At 37.2% G+C, this 15185-nt stretch overlaps 2 long non-coding RNA genes across 13 annotated transcripts; both read right to left on the minus strand.

The window, feature by feature from the left end:
• Positions 1-952: 952 nt before the first annotated feature.
• LOC146927772 (uncharacterized) lies at positions 953-9478 on the minus strand. Its single transcript, XR_015005835.1, has 3 exons — positions 8996-9478; positions 3010-7244; positions 953-1257 (listed from the first exon to the last, which is right to left on the minus strand). It is a non-coding gene; the product is annotated as an uncharacterized LOC146927772 (long non-coding RNA).
• Positions 9479-9952: 474 nt separating this feature from the next.
• Positions 9953-12778, minus strand: LOC146927773 (uncharacterized). Of its 12 annotated transcripts, none has more exons than XR_015005847.1 (7): positions 12242-12778; positions 12030-12110; positions 11519-11632; positions 11206-11292; positions 10805-10946; positions 10689-10721; positions 9953-10154 (listed from the first exon to the last, which is right to left on the minus strand). It is a non-coding gene; the product is annotated as an uncharacterized LOC146927773 (long non-coding RNA). The 12 variants fall into 12 exon arrangements; XR_015005842.1 differs by having other exon boundaries at positions 11519-11684; XR_015005840.1 differs by adding an exon at positions 10486-10539 and having other exon boundaries at positions 11519-11684; positions 12030-12778.
• Between the last annotated feature and the right edge of the window lie 2407 nt (positions 12779-15185).

Raw genomic sequence — 15185 nt, forward strand, 5'->3', positions numbered from 1 at the left:
CAAATTGATAGGCAAAGAAGTAGGGAGAGTATCAAGAGGAGACAGAAATATCCCAACCAGGTTAGCACCCAATTGTCACCTCCATCATCTACCTCCTACTCTATAAATATTATTAAAAAAGGAGAAAATAATATGTACAAGATGGAGGACTAGGCCAAAACCCGCAGATTCATAATTAATCAAATTTATATAATGAAATTTATTCACTACCCATTAAATTTCTACAAAGTCCATATTCACTTTTTGTCAAATATAGAAAACATTACAAATGTCCCAAAATCATACTCAATTGCTCTAATACTCCTATGTTTTGCTGATAAAACCAACTAAAAAAGACTGAAAAACATGCTAAGAATAACGTAAGATTACCTGTCATCAGTCATTTAGCCTGCTGTCAGTGTTGCAGGTAGTTGAAGGTACATGAACCGCTTACGTGTTGAGAGAGGGTTTAATCACCGCGTCGAAGACCTTTAATTAGTTTTATGATTAGTTAGAGGCTGATACAATTGTGTGTTGTTTACATTTTTCGTATTACCCATTTGGGGTCAACTTACACTTTATTTTTATGTACTTTTTACCCTTTTTTTAATAATATATATGAGCAATTGATAATAGATTAGAGTAGGGTACCAACTTCATTGGGCACTATTCTTTTTTATGTCATTTTGCTCTTGACTTGTAAAAAAAATGATTTTTGTTTGATACACATTTTGTAATTTATTATTTACATCATTTATTAAATTTGGAAGATAATAATACAAAAGAACAAGTTCAGTTGTAGCTATTTCTAGACTCTAAGTATACCAAAGCTCAAATTCAATAAGTTTAAAATATGTTTATTGCAAAACTCTAAGTTCACCAAAGCAGAAATTCAATAAGTGTAAACTATGTTTATATGTCTAAACTCAAAACCCTCAATCACGTCATTCTATCAAACTATCATATCAATCCATAATATAATTGGCTATCTATGCCGATGAACCATCTTGATCTATAGATGTAACACCCATACCAGACGTATCTAGAAAGTCTGGCACGTGCGTTAATATTAGTACCGGATACATTAAAATATACAACAATTAAAAACTTCGAATGAATAATAATTACATCAAGTTCCGTTCGTTTAAATCATAATACAATACAACTCATCCATACATAAAAATACATCCTCGATGTCCATAATGTCCTGCAGCTTTACGAACGAACTCTTGAAGTAATATCCATCCGGCTCCGCACATACATAATCATCCTGCCTATCTGAAACAAATAAGTATTGGGATGAGACATAATGTCTCAGTGAGTTCCCCTAAATCCAAGGCTATAGACAACCTCAAGGGGAAACCTACGGTCACCACGTGTCTACATTACAACCTGACGGTTGATTATACGTGTGTGGGGACATGCATACTTAGACGGTAGTGCATACTAGGGCCGTCATAGTCATATCTCACTTGTTATAGGCTTCACTTCCTATACGTGTCATGGCGGTCGAGGGGGAACCTAAAACCGCATTGCCAAGAATACACGCTAAGTATCGAGGCCTAAGCATAACATAATCATGACACGATTCTAAACCGGACGATTAGGGGAATCATAAGACCGTCATCGGTATCATATTCTTTACTTGTTCTATACATAACTTGAACTTATCTTATATCATCTCATGCCCTTATGCCTAACATATCGTACATGAATACATTCTTAAACATAATCATAGCCATAACTTGCATAAACGTATCTAAGTTCATTTGGGTTAGCGTTGAACAAACATTATTATCTTGATTCATTTTACGGATAGTCCCGGGTGGAGTAACCCCAAAATCAATCCCATACATGACCGATGTACATACATCGGACTCCCTCGGTGTCGTGCGGGTCCCTTGCGGCTTAAACTGTTCCCCTTAGGTCGAGAACCTCCCGTATCCCCCTGGCGTGGATAACAATAGACACGAGCACCTACGTCTTGTTACTCAGTGACATGCGGGTCCCTTACGGTTTGAATCGTTCTCATAAAGAGAACCCCTTGTATCCCCCTGATGTGGATATCAAGAGACATGTCACCTACACTTATTAGTCATAGTCTTGTCGTGCATAAGTTAAACATAATCATACATACATGTTTACCTCGGAACCTTGATCGATCCGATTATTGGTAACCTATACTTGTTCATAAACATACCTAATCATGGTGAAGAGACTAACTAGTCAAACCACGGCTTACGTACTTGCTAAATCATACTAGCTCTTGTGCGAAGAGATTACACTTCGCGTCTTATCTTTCTAGGGATTCTTGCTAAACATACTAGTTCTCGACTAGCTAAGCCGAGGCTCTACATACATTCCCTTCTTAGCTTATTACTACCCCATCATACTTAAGCTCTCTTGAGCCACCCTCGTGTTACATGCTAAGATTGCCACGATTAAGGATGCAAGGATCAATTGACGATGCGTGCAAATTTTCAATACTTTCTAAAGACCGAAAATGCCATAAACCCAAGTTACGAGCCGTTTATAAATTTCATGATTTGATAAAGCCAAACTTGTTCCAGTAGAAAGATAAGTAAAAACAGTGAAAGAACACTTCGAAACGATCGCTACGGACCCCCACGCGACTGCCCCCAAGCACCCGAGCGCAGAACAACGCGAACGTTGTCCTGTCTGGGGCGCCTGGCGCCAGAGGGAGGGCGCCTAGCGCTGGCTCCCTGACTTGTGGGCGCCTAGCGCCCTTGGTCAGGCGCAGCGCTGCGAATTCTGCGTTTTCGCGTGTTCCGGCCGCGGGTTTTCGCCATTTTCGACCCAAAACTCGTCCAATTCGACCCTGTAATGCACCAAATCCATCCAACAACATACATAGACTTATTTAAACATATCTCATGGCAATTTTAACATATAAATCACAAGAATTGGTCTAGAGAACATTAAGGTTCTAAACCTCACATAAACATAATTCAATCCGTTCTAACATGAATTTACACAACCAAAGGTAGGTAAACTATCTATGGAACTCACCTATTAATAATCTTGAAGCATCAACAAGCTTTGATCCATCTTGCCCAAGCTCAACCCTAACCCAAGAATCCTTGCTCAATCCTTTGTCTTTGCTAATTCTTGTACTTGAAGCTTCTATAATTCGTGTTTGGTTACCAATTGCATGATTTGAAAAGCCTTGGATGAATTAGAGAGGAGAGGGGGCGAAATTCTTAGAGAGAAGGGGGAGAGAAAGGTTTTCCAAAACCTAGAGAGAGAAAGACAAGTGAAGAATGAATATTTTGAGCCAAAATCACTTAAATACCCCTTTTGCGAGCAATTACCATTATGCCCTTGCCTTAAGCGTGTTCGATTGACTCTGATACATAAGTCCATACTTTACTAATATCACTTAATAATATCCTCCATCGTACATAACATTCTTCACCATACTCGTTTTCTATGACTCTTAGTCCTCTGATACGTTTGTCAGATAAACTTTCCATTAGCAGACGAGCGGGATGTTACACTCTACCCCCCTTAAAGAAATTTCGTCCTCGAAATTTAGAGACCAACTACCAAACCCCATGACAAAAATCTTATCATCTATAGTCTGTATCAAACATCTTTCCATTCATACATATCCAAAGGGTTTAACGCATCATGTCCTCCTCTTGTTCTTAACCCACATGTAACTGAACATAACCTTCTTGATCTTAATATCACTCAAAATTAGAGTCTTCTTAGCATATCATGACTCAGAACTTACCTTGCTAGACATAAACTTATTGTCCCAGACTCAGATCTTACCCGCTTAACATAATCCATGCCTAATGGTATCTTGTCATAGACATGAACACTCAGGGTTTGCCTTTTAACTGGAATCCTACCAGAGCCCAGGTTTGCCCTGCAATGCTTACTTGTATTACTCATATAAACAATTCCACTTATCACTTATCCCTTCCGAGTCTTAGGAAATCTTTCGGTCTCATTGCATCTTATCACCTGTACTAAGGAATAACTCATATTGCTTGACATGAAAAAGTGATATCGATTAGCCACGTCATCTGACAATCTAATAGCCAACGTTGCTGTTCACATGCTCTTGAAACTTGCTAGAAATTCCACTTGTACTTACGTCAACATTCTTGAAACATTTCTGTGTATCCTACTTGACATTGGCTTCATACAAACCTTGTCGTTTCCATAACATGTACATACTTTCAAGTGCCTCCTCTTGTTAACTGATAACGATACGTGTTCTAAAATCTTCTTTAAAAGAATCTTTCTTAAATTTTGGTATTCGGGTTCTTGGAACGAATTTATACATGACTAAAAAGATTTCATCATTTCTAAAACTGATTATATAAAGGTGCCACAGAACCACCGGACGAGTTTCGATATTTTTGGAAAAGATTTTAACAATTCGCCCAAAACTTGTCCACGACAAGTTGGTCCTGAAGTTTGTACGTCGTAAGTGAGTCCACTTACAACGGACCTCATAAGTTTCAAAAATGTATAATTCCATAAGTTTAAATAAAAACATCGTTCCCAAGTTCCATAATACCAATCTTAACTTTTAAAAGTTTTAAAATCATAACTTAACATGTCTTAACAAGTATCGTTTTCACTCAACAAGTATTGCATACGAGAGTATGATTCTCCTTGCATCAACTCGAGAGTTGCACCTCCTTTCATGATAACATACTTAACTTCGAAGATAAATTCTTTTCTTATTCAACCGATATACATACTTGCCATACCGCTTTCATATCCATAGGAAATCCTTGGACCTCTTAACATAAACTTATTTCTCTTCTTCGAAACACTAAACTTGATTCTCCGCATTATCTCATTCGGTTATCGCTCTTGATGCTTTGATTCTTTACCTAAGTCACAGAACGTAACCTTCTGATCCTTACATGTTTTTATTATCATCATTCATGCATCTTGACTAATTATCATACGACAATTCTTGCCCTTTTCATCTTACCTAGATGACGACACATACTTAAACTTATACCTTAGCCAACAATGCTTGAATAAGAATTCATCCTTATTTATCACATCGAGAACTCCTTGCATATCTTATGATGCATTCTTGTTAAACTTGTGTTTCCAACCGAACATTCTTCACGAAGATTCAGACATACTAAAATTCCACGTTTCATGATTACCATTAACTTCCGTAGCGCTACTCTGATTCCCACTGGTTGGCTCAAACTAATACTCTAATCCGTTAGAGCAATTGAGACTTCCATTCATGCTTATCACTTGATTATTTACTTCTTGAATTATTCTCAAGATCTTCCATGTTGTAACCAACATCACAACCTTACTTTCTTGCTGGTTGCACTTACCATACATATCATATCTGAACTTATTTTTGAGTAAACTCAATTTCCATTAACAACCCATCTAGCACTTGAACATAACTTTCTTGAACATCTAATCCTTGTACCTTCGCATTCCCGCGGACTATATTTTGCTTAATCATACCAATGCTTGCTCATTAATTTTTTTCCTTTTAAAGAAAACTTCGTAAACTAGCGCACAGATCATTGACGTTCATAATTTTCTACTTTATAAATATATTGAGTTTTGGCCCCGGCTGTTACTATAAAATCATAGAACGAGTTGATAACACATACGTGTCATCAATTCTAGATTCTAATGAGTCTAGCTCGCTCTACGAGTGTCGTAGCAAACCGGTTCCTAGAAAAATCTCGTGAATTTCCAAAATGTCAACTTCAATCACCCATACGCGTAAACTTAATGATCCAACATCATATCGAGCCCTAGCATGTTCGTTAAGCAAAACATAAGTTCGAGAGTTACGCTATAATTCCACATAATCTGAAAACTTTGTGATGTCTTATAACTTTGCACCAATTTAAATTTCTCGCTTCATACCTCATGCATACGCATTCACTTTATCCAGTCATATGCCGGAACTTTGTACTATTAATCTTGGCTCTTGACACATTAACCTCCAAAGCTACCTTAAACCGGATTGATTTCCGTTAATACTTGTCCATGCATTTTCTTCCTCAGAAATCATAGGATGTGATGTGCATTCAATACTTGATGTTATAGAGAGTGTTGGTTATATAAAAGATTGTGAAAACAACCCCCAATAGCTACTATTGACCCTAGAGTCGAAATAACAGTTTTCGAAGAAAAACTGAAAAAAATTCGATCCAGGTTCGCTATTGGCGTATTTTCTTCAACTCAGCTTTCCAAAAGGAAAATCGTATTTTACATAAAAATTTTATTTCCTCAAGTATCCCAATGCATATCATTCCTTCCAAACATCTTAAAACAATTCTATAACATTTGCATGGCAAGCATTAACATCATTCGGTTCCATTCAAGGCACATTAGAAACTGATATCTTGTCATCACGTTTTCCTAACATAAAATTTCCACATAAACCTTAACTTCATCTGCTAAGAACGGCTTACTTCATTACGTTGCTACTTATGCAACTTCCAAACATACATATAGTTAACTTCATTCATATAATGCTATTCTTGAGAGCCTGCTGACTCCGCCAACATACACCGACCTCTTACTACCTTGTAGCCTTGTTCGGACATTCTAGAATATCTTAAACCCGATCCAACAACAACTCTTACCAAAACTTTCGGTCATGGTTAGATACACATATCCAACTTCTTCACTTACGGGTACATTAAGTATCGTTATCATCTTACCTGACATTGTCGGAACGTTTCTTCTTAACATGCTTTACATTCCCAGAGGATTCACACTTCTACTTGATTAGTTCACCGGCCACCTTTTGGCACGATCAAACTACTTCATCATATACTTCATTCCTCCTGGGTCCTATTCAGCTCTCAGGCATCCATTCTAATCACTGAATGTTAAATTGAGTTGATCAGGCTCAACTAACATCAACAACTAGAACATTTACCCGGAACCCAATGGTCCCACTACCTTATTTGTAATTTAATGACCCAAGGCACGGTCTGAATCGACCTGCTCTGATACCAATTGTAACACCCATACCAGACGTATCTAGAAAGTCTGGCACGTGCGTTAATATTAGTACTGGATACATTAAAATATACAACAATTAAAAACTTCGAATGAATAATAATTACATCAAGTTCCGTTCGTTTAAATCATAATACAATACAACTCATCCATACATAAAAATACATCCTCGATGTCCATAATGTCCTGCAGCTTTACGAACGAACTCTTGAAGTAATATCCATCCGGCTCCGCACATACATAATCATCCTGCCTATCTGAAACAAATAAGTATTGGGATGAGACATAATGTCTCAGTGAGTTCCCCTAAATCCTAGGCTATAGGCAACCTCAAGGGGAAACCTACGGTCACCACGTGTCTACATTACAACCTGACGGTTGATTATACGTGTGTGGGGACATGCATACTTAGACGGTAGTGCATACTAGGGCCGTCATAGTCATATCTCACTTGTTATAGGCTTCACTTCCTATACGTGTCATGGCGGTCGAGGGGGAACCTAAAACCGCATTGCCAAGAATACATGCTAAGTATCGAGGCCTAAGCATAACATAATCATGACACGATTCTAAACCGGACGATTAGGGGAATCCTAAGACCGTCATCGGTATCATATTCTTTACTTGTTCTATACATAACTTGAACTTATCTTATATCATCTCATGCCCTTATGCCTAACATATCGTACATGAATATATTCTTAAACATAATCATAGCCATAACTTGCATAAACGTATCTAAGTTCATTTGGGTTAGCGTTGAACAAACATTATTATCTTGGTTCATTTTACGGATAGTCCCGGGTGGAGTAACCCCGAAATCAATCCCATACATGACCGATGTACATACATCGGACTCCCTCGGTGTCGTGCGGGTCCCTTGCGGCTTAAACCGTTCCCCTTAGGTCGAGAACCTCCCGTATCCCCCTGGCGTGGATAACAAGAGACACGAGCACCTACGTCTTGTTACTCAGTGACATGCGGGTCCCTTACGGCTTGAATCGTTCTCATAAAGAGAACCCCTTGTATCCCCCTGATGTGGATATCAAGAGACATGTCACCTACACTTATTAGTCATAGTCTTGTCGTGCATAAGTTAAACATAATCATACATACATGTTTACCTCGGAACCTTGATCGATCCGATTATTGGTAACCTATACTTGTTCATAAACATACCTAATCATGGTGAAGAGACTAACTAGTCAAACCACGGCTTACGTACTTGCTAAATCATACTAGCTCTTGTGCGAAGAGATTACACTTCGCGTCTTATCTTTCTAGGGATTCTTGCTAAACATACTAGTTCTCGACTAGCTAAGCCGAGGCTCTACATACATTCCCTTCTTAGCTTATTACTACCCCATCATACTTAAGCTCTCTTGAGCCACCCTCGTGTTACATGCTAAGATTGCCACGATTAAGGATGCAAGGATCAATTGACGATGCGTGCAAATTTTCAATACTTTCTAAAGACCGAAAATGCCATAAACCCAAGTTACGAGCCGTTTATAAATTTCATGATTTGATAAAGCCAAACTTGTTCCAGTAGAAAGATAAGTAAAACAGTGAAAGAACACTTCGAAACGATCGCTACGGACCCCCACGCGACTGCCCCCAAACACCCGAGCGCAGAACAACGCGAACGTTGTCCTGTCTGGGGCGCCTGGCGCCAGAGGGAGGGCGCCTAGCGCTGGCTCCCTGACTTGTGGGCGCCTAGCGCCCTTGGTCAGGCGCAGCGCTGCGAATTCTGCGTTTTCGCGTGTTCCGGCCGCGGGTTTTCGCCATTTTCGACCCAAAACTCGTCCAATTCGACCCTGTAATGCACCAAATCCATCCAACAACATACATAGACTTATTTAAACATATCTCATGGCAATTTTAACATATAAATCACAAGAATTGGTCTAGAGAACATTAAGGTTCTAAACCTCACATAAACATAATTCAATCCGTTCTAACATGAATTTACACAACCAAAGGTAGGTAAACTATCTATAGAACTCACCTATTAATAATCTTGAAGCATCAACAAGCTTTGATCCATCTTGCCCAAGCTCAACCCTAACCCAAGAATCCTTGCTCAATCCTTTGTCTTTGCTAATTCTTGTACTTGAAGCTTCTATAATTCGTGTTTGGTTACCAATTGCATGATTTGAAAAGCCTTGGATGAATTAGAGAGGAGAGGGGGCGAAATTCTTAGAGAGAAGGGGGAGAGAAAGGTTTTCCAAAACCTAGAGAGAGAAAGACAAGTGAAGAATGAATATTTTGAGCCAAAATCACTTAAATACCCCTTTTGCGAGCAATTACCATTATGCCCTTGCCTTAAGCGTGTTCGATTGACTCTGATACATAAGTCCATACTTTACTAATATCACTTAATAATATCCTCCATCGTACATAACATTCTTCACCATACTCGTTTTCTATGACTCTTAGTCCTCTGATACGTTTGTCAGATAAACTTTCCATTAGCAGACGAGCGGGATGTTACAATAGAAGTAACATTTGTCTTTAGACGAATGCATCCAAGACCTATCTCATTGCTTGATATAAAGTTGTTCATTTTATCAAACAACAAAATATAGTTCCACTACAAAAAATCGCGTGAATTGCGGCGGCTAAAAATGGCTTATTCCGGCGGTTTTAGCCTCCGCTATATACCACACTGGCGGTTTCAAAACTGCCGTAATTTTTCCTGCCACAAAGTTTAAAACGGCAGCTTAAAATTAACCGCCATGCAGACTGCCGAAATACACATTGAATAAACCGGCGGCTAATTAGTTGGTTAAAGTGGCAGTTGAAGCCGCCGTAATATACACTTTTCAGTAAAAACGAAAGTGCGCATAGTGGCAGTTTCAACTGCCGTAACAGCCATTTTTTAATTTAAAAAAAAGTACAAATAGTGGCAGTTTGAACCGCCGCAATTGTCATTTTAAAAAAAAATAAAAAATACCTGCACAAATCACCTAAATAACAATTATTAGAACTAGTATAAATTATTTTTATACATAAATTGTAATATTACAATGTGTAAGAGTCCAGCAACCTCGTGAACGTTTATAAAATAAATTTAAGCTCTTTAATTATGTTGTAGAGTTTATATCTGATCTCTTCCATGTATGGTCCTCCTTATTTCCCTAATTTTATGCACTCCTTCAACTTCCCTGGTACATGCACAAGCACATACATATAGATCAAATAAAGTTCACATAATGCTAATTCACAAAACAACAATAGCAACTTGATAAAAAAAAGCATTAAAAGAGGAACTTGAGTTTCAAAATCAGTCTATCAATATCTCCCCAAAAGGAAAGAAATGCAAAACTATAGAGATTATATAACAGGATGGTTGAGCTTGATGCTTTTGAAATATAGCATATGTCTACATGACAATAAAATATTTAATGGAAATATCAGGGGTCAGGACCATTGATTCTAACTATAAAAGTGGATCATAATTTTATCATATATGAGGAAAACTAATCTAACACTCACATCAGGTTTCTCAAGAAAATAGATAATGCCAAATGAGCCACCTAAGTATGGTACCTACAATAGTGAACTTTTATCATGGAAATGCAGGTAATGAAATTTTAAGCAAGCCATAGAAGCATATAGATTTGTATAAGGGCATTGTAAAAGAACATGATGAATAGTGATAGTAAAATTTGATATAGAAAGTTATCAATTTTACTTACCCAAGGTGCCCATGCTAATCCAGAACGCCAAGCCTAAATCAAAATATATTATGAAGAGAGCTTATAGATATCATATTAGGAAGTATGTAATAAGAAGTAAAAGAAAGAGAACTTACATATGTTGTTGATGCAAGTCAGTCTGAGCATAGAATCACTTTCTCTCCAACCAAAGGATTAAGTATTGGAAGCAACACAATCTGGAAGCCAGCTTATTATAGTAGGTACTTCAAACTAGAAACTCAACCTATCCATAATCAGCTTATAAAACATTAAAAGAAGCCAGATTAAACTCTGAAGTTATAGAAATGAAAAAACTGATATAGAGCAAAGAAAAAGAGACCAATATGATTATGGAAAGAAAGGTACATTCCATTCAACCTAGATTTACTATGAGTAAATTCTGTTAACACTTATCCTTATAAAGAAGAATCGCAGAACAAACTAGCTAGCTTTCTTTAACTATAATCATTAGCGTGGAAGGATCAAAGGAAGAAATTTCGTCTGAGAATTGTTATACCTCATAAAAGATTGAACCAATTTCAACCATCATCAGAAGTTCTAAGAACTGATTTTTGTTAAAACCAAAAACAGCTTTCAAATAGTACTGCATAGGAATTATGGGACTGTTAATTAAACTATGGAATTAAGGTAAAAGAAATTAGTCAATTACATACAAGCTTTGAAAATAAGAAATAACAAAAATCAAGACAATAAGAGTTTAATTGATATGTACCATAAGTACATATCAATTTCACAAAAAATATGACAGCGTTTACGACTCATCAATACAAGTTCCAAAAAAGTATTGATGCTTAACATGAGAAAACAACCTGAAGATTAATATTTCCGCGGCATTCCTTATAGATTTGTGTCTTTGATTATGAACATAAAAAACTCTAGTACAGAAGCCTTGTTCATTGCTGAAGTCAATTTCACAGTTTCAGCTAGGAAGAGTTGCAAATAAAGTGGACAAAAGGTCAATAGTGCTATTGAAACCTAAGACCAATAAACCATAATTAAGATTCAAGATACATCTGAAGCATAAAACAGTCCACCATTCACAATTGCAAAACCCCAATAAATAAAATAAATACAGGAGCTTTCAATTAGCAAAACCCAAAATTACAAAAATAGCATACAATTCAAAGTTAGTACAAAGTAAACACATCACCAAAGTTTTAATTGCAAAGGCCTTTTTTCCAAAATGGAAAGAACACCGTGCATTTAGAATATAAATATTAAACCCAAAATATTGCACAGCCCAGGAACTCAAAACTGATAAATCTTTCAGGTTTAGCTGAATAAGCAAACAAAAAAAATCATAAAAAGAAACTGAAGTACCGTATCTGGTGGAGATGGCCATGAAGTTAATTGAAGTAAACTTATTCAATGGTAGAGAGCAGAGTGAACAAAAGCCCCAACCTGATTTAGAAATTAAACAAACCAATTAACAAGAACAAATTTCAAATATAAGGAAGAGATAAAGAATAAAACAAATTTCAGAAATAGATATAGATATGAGATATAAATTATATATTTTAGAAATTGCACACCCCTGATTAGATCTGCGACAGAGGATGTATGACATGCATAGATGGCGGCGAGAGAAGGTGCTTGGATCCATGAACAGGAAAAGGCAAATAGAGTCGTTCGTTTGAGGGGGTGATGGTTGAGGGTTTGTGGGCATGTGAGTGAAGAGGTCGAGGGTTTGTGTATGTGAGAGAGAGAGAGAGAGGAAATTGCAAATTTGGAGGGTTTGTGAAAAAATTAGGGGGAAAAAAATTAATGAATGAATTCAAGAAAAAGAGAGGGAAGAAAAGAGAGGGACAAATTTCACCAAAAAGGGGAAGAGGGAAACTGAATTATTAGATCGTGAATCTAACAAATATAATCTGCAGAATACTGGCAGGCGAAACTGCCAGAATGCGCTATGTGAATTGTTAAACAAAATTTTGTCTATAGTGGCGGGTCAAACCGCCGTAATATACGGTAAATAGTGGCGGCTTAAAAAACTGCCGTAACATACGGTTTAAAGTGGCGGTTTGAGTAGACCGCCGTAATAAACATGCCGCTATTTACCAGTTTTTTTGTAGTGTTCGGAGATGATTTATTTTCTTCTCTCTCATATTCCCATATATTGAGAAGCTTTTGTTGAAACTCATCCATTGGTGTCACTCTTTCCATTGGTGTCAGATCCACACTCGATGGAGGCCTCTCTACAACTGAATGCTTCATTATGGTAATACAAATAAATGGAACATCAAAATCTCTCAAAAGAAGCATTCACTTGTAGAGAGGCCTCCACCGAGTGTCGATTCGACACCAATGGAGACACCGACACCAATGGATACACTGACACCAATGGATGAGTTTCAACAAAAGATTCTCAATCTATGGGAATCTGAGAATGAAGAAAATAATTCATCTCCTGACAATAGTTTGTTGTTTGATAAAATGAACAACTTTATACCATGTAATGAGATAGGTCTTGGATGCACTCGTCTAAAGACAGATGTTAATTCTACAGATCAAGATTGTTCATCTGCATAGATAGCTAATTATATTACGGATTGACATGATAATTTGTAATGGTGGCATTATTGAGGGTTTTGAGTTTAGACATATTTTAGAGTTATTGAATTTGTGCTTTGGTGATCTTAGAGTCTTGCAATAAGCATATATTAGACTTATTGAATTTGAGCTTTGGTAAACATAGAGTCTAGCAATAGCTACAAATCAACTTGTTCTTTCGGTATTATTATCTTGTAAATTTAATAAATGGTGTAATTAATAAATTACAAAATTTGTATCAAACAAAAATCATATTTTTTTATAAGTCAAGAGAAAAATGACATAAAAAAGAATAGTGTCCAATGAAGTTGGTACTCTACTCTAATCTATTATCAATTGCTGTAATATCCCGCTCTTCCATGTTGCGTTGTAATACATGTTAACATGAAAGGAGTATATAAGGACTTTAAGTCCAAAATTCTTCATAATTTCCTTCACCTTCTCTCTCTAGGGTTTGAAGCAAAATTTTTCTCCTCCTTCTCTCTAGAAATCGGTTCACTCTTTCCCTCTCCACACCCAATCTTCACTTAATCCTTATCACGCTAGAATCTAAGCAAGAGATGAGTCCAACTTAGAGTGTTTGGCTAGGAAGTTTTGAAGCAAGCTTCTTCAAATAGTTTTCTCACATCTAGAGAAATTCTTGCTAGGGTTATGGTGTCAAGGTCCAGAGATTTTGAGCTTATCTTTAGCTTAATCAAGGTGAGTTCTTAGATTAGATTACCTACCTTAGGGTTTTGTGATTACTTAAGAAAGAAAACATGAGATTCTAGTTTATGATTTCTCCCCTTTCTCATGCCATGTCCACTAATCTTGTTAATCCTTTTGCCTCCTTAATGTTATTTTAAGTGTCTATATGATTTTTAGAGTTGAAATATGCTTTGGGTCATTGAAATTGGAGGTTTTTTTTGAAGTAAATGGTTGTTTTACAAGTTCTGTTCTGTCATGCCCTGTCGGGCACGCCATTTGTCGCCATGGCGACAAGCTAAAAAATAGAAAACATACCTTTCCGCCATTCTGTCGCCATGGCGGGAAATGTGTCGCCACGACGACAAGCTGAAAAACAGAAAGTATGTCTTTCTGCCAACTTGTCGCTACGGCGGGAAATGTGTTGCTACGGTAACAATTACAGAACAGAGACGTGAAATTGAATTATTCTAAGCAAACAGCGGCAGTTTTCTGTTACATTTTCAAGGATTACTTATAAATATAAGTCCCTCCATTCCAATGGTTCCTTGTCAATGTATCAAGCCATATTAAAAGGAATTGGGAAGCAAGTATTAAGATAGATTAGTGAGGCATGACACATGAGGATAAGATGATAATTAATGCACTTGGGTAGCATATGATCTCTAGGCATTGGGGAATGAACATAGAGCCTCAGCATAGCTTGTCGAGAATAGAATCATAGAACCTATGTATGATGAGTTGTGAAGCGATTAGTTTAATCTATTCACTTAGAAAGTATAAGTAAGACGTAGGTGTCGTGTCTCTTGTGGTTCACAATAGGTTGGATCTCAAGAGGTTTCCATTAGGTGAAACGGGATAAGCTTCGCATGAGGGACTCGTACGACACTGAGGGAGTTCCGATGTTACCTTAGATAGGTTTCCATCGGTTAGATAGGGATTGTGCTCGGGTTTACTCCACCCTGGGGCTTTCCATAAAAATTGAACTCAGATTATGTAATTGTTCAACACTAACCTCTAACTTAATGTATACGACTATGTATGTTATGATGTTAGACATGAGTAAGTTATGAAGATCACCGATGACGATCTTAGGTTTTTCCTAATCGTCCGGTTTAGAATCGTGTCATGAATAAGTTAAGTATTAGGCCTTGATGCACTAGTGTATCTCGGTATAGAGATCTTAGTTTCCCTCAATCGCCTTGACACGTAAGATGTAAGCTAAACCTTTGTTTTATATGA

This window comes from Medicago sativa, chromosome 4 (genome assembly GCF_051527215.1).
Source record: "Medicago sativa cultivar Bolivia chromosome 4, Bolivia_mono, whole genome shotgun sequence".
NCBI classification, from domain to species: Eukaryota; Viridiplantae; Streptophyta; class Magnoliopsida; order Fabales; family Fabaceae; genus Medicago; species Medicago sativa.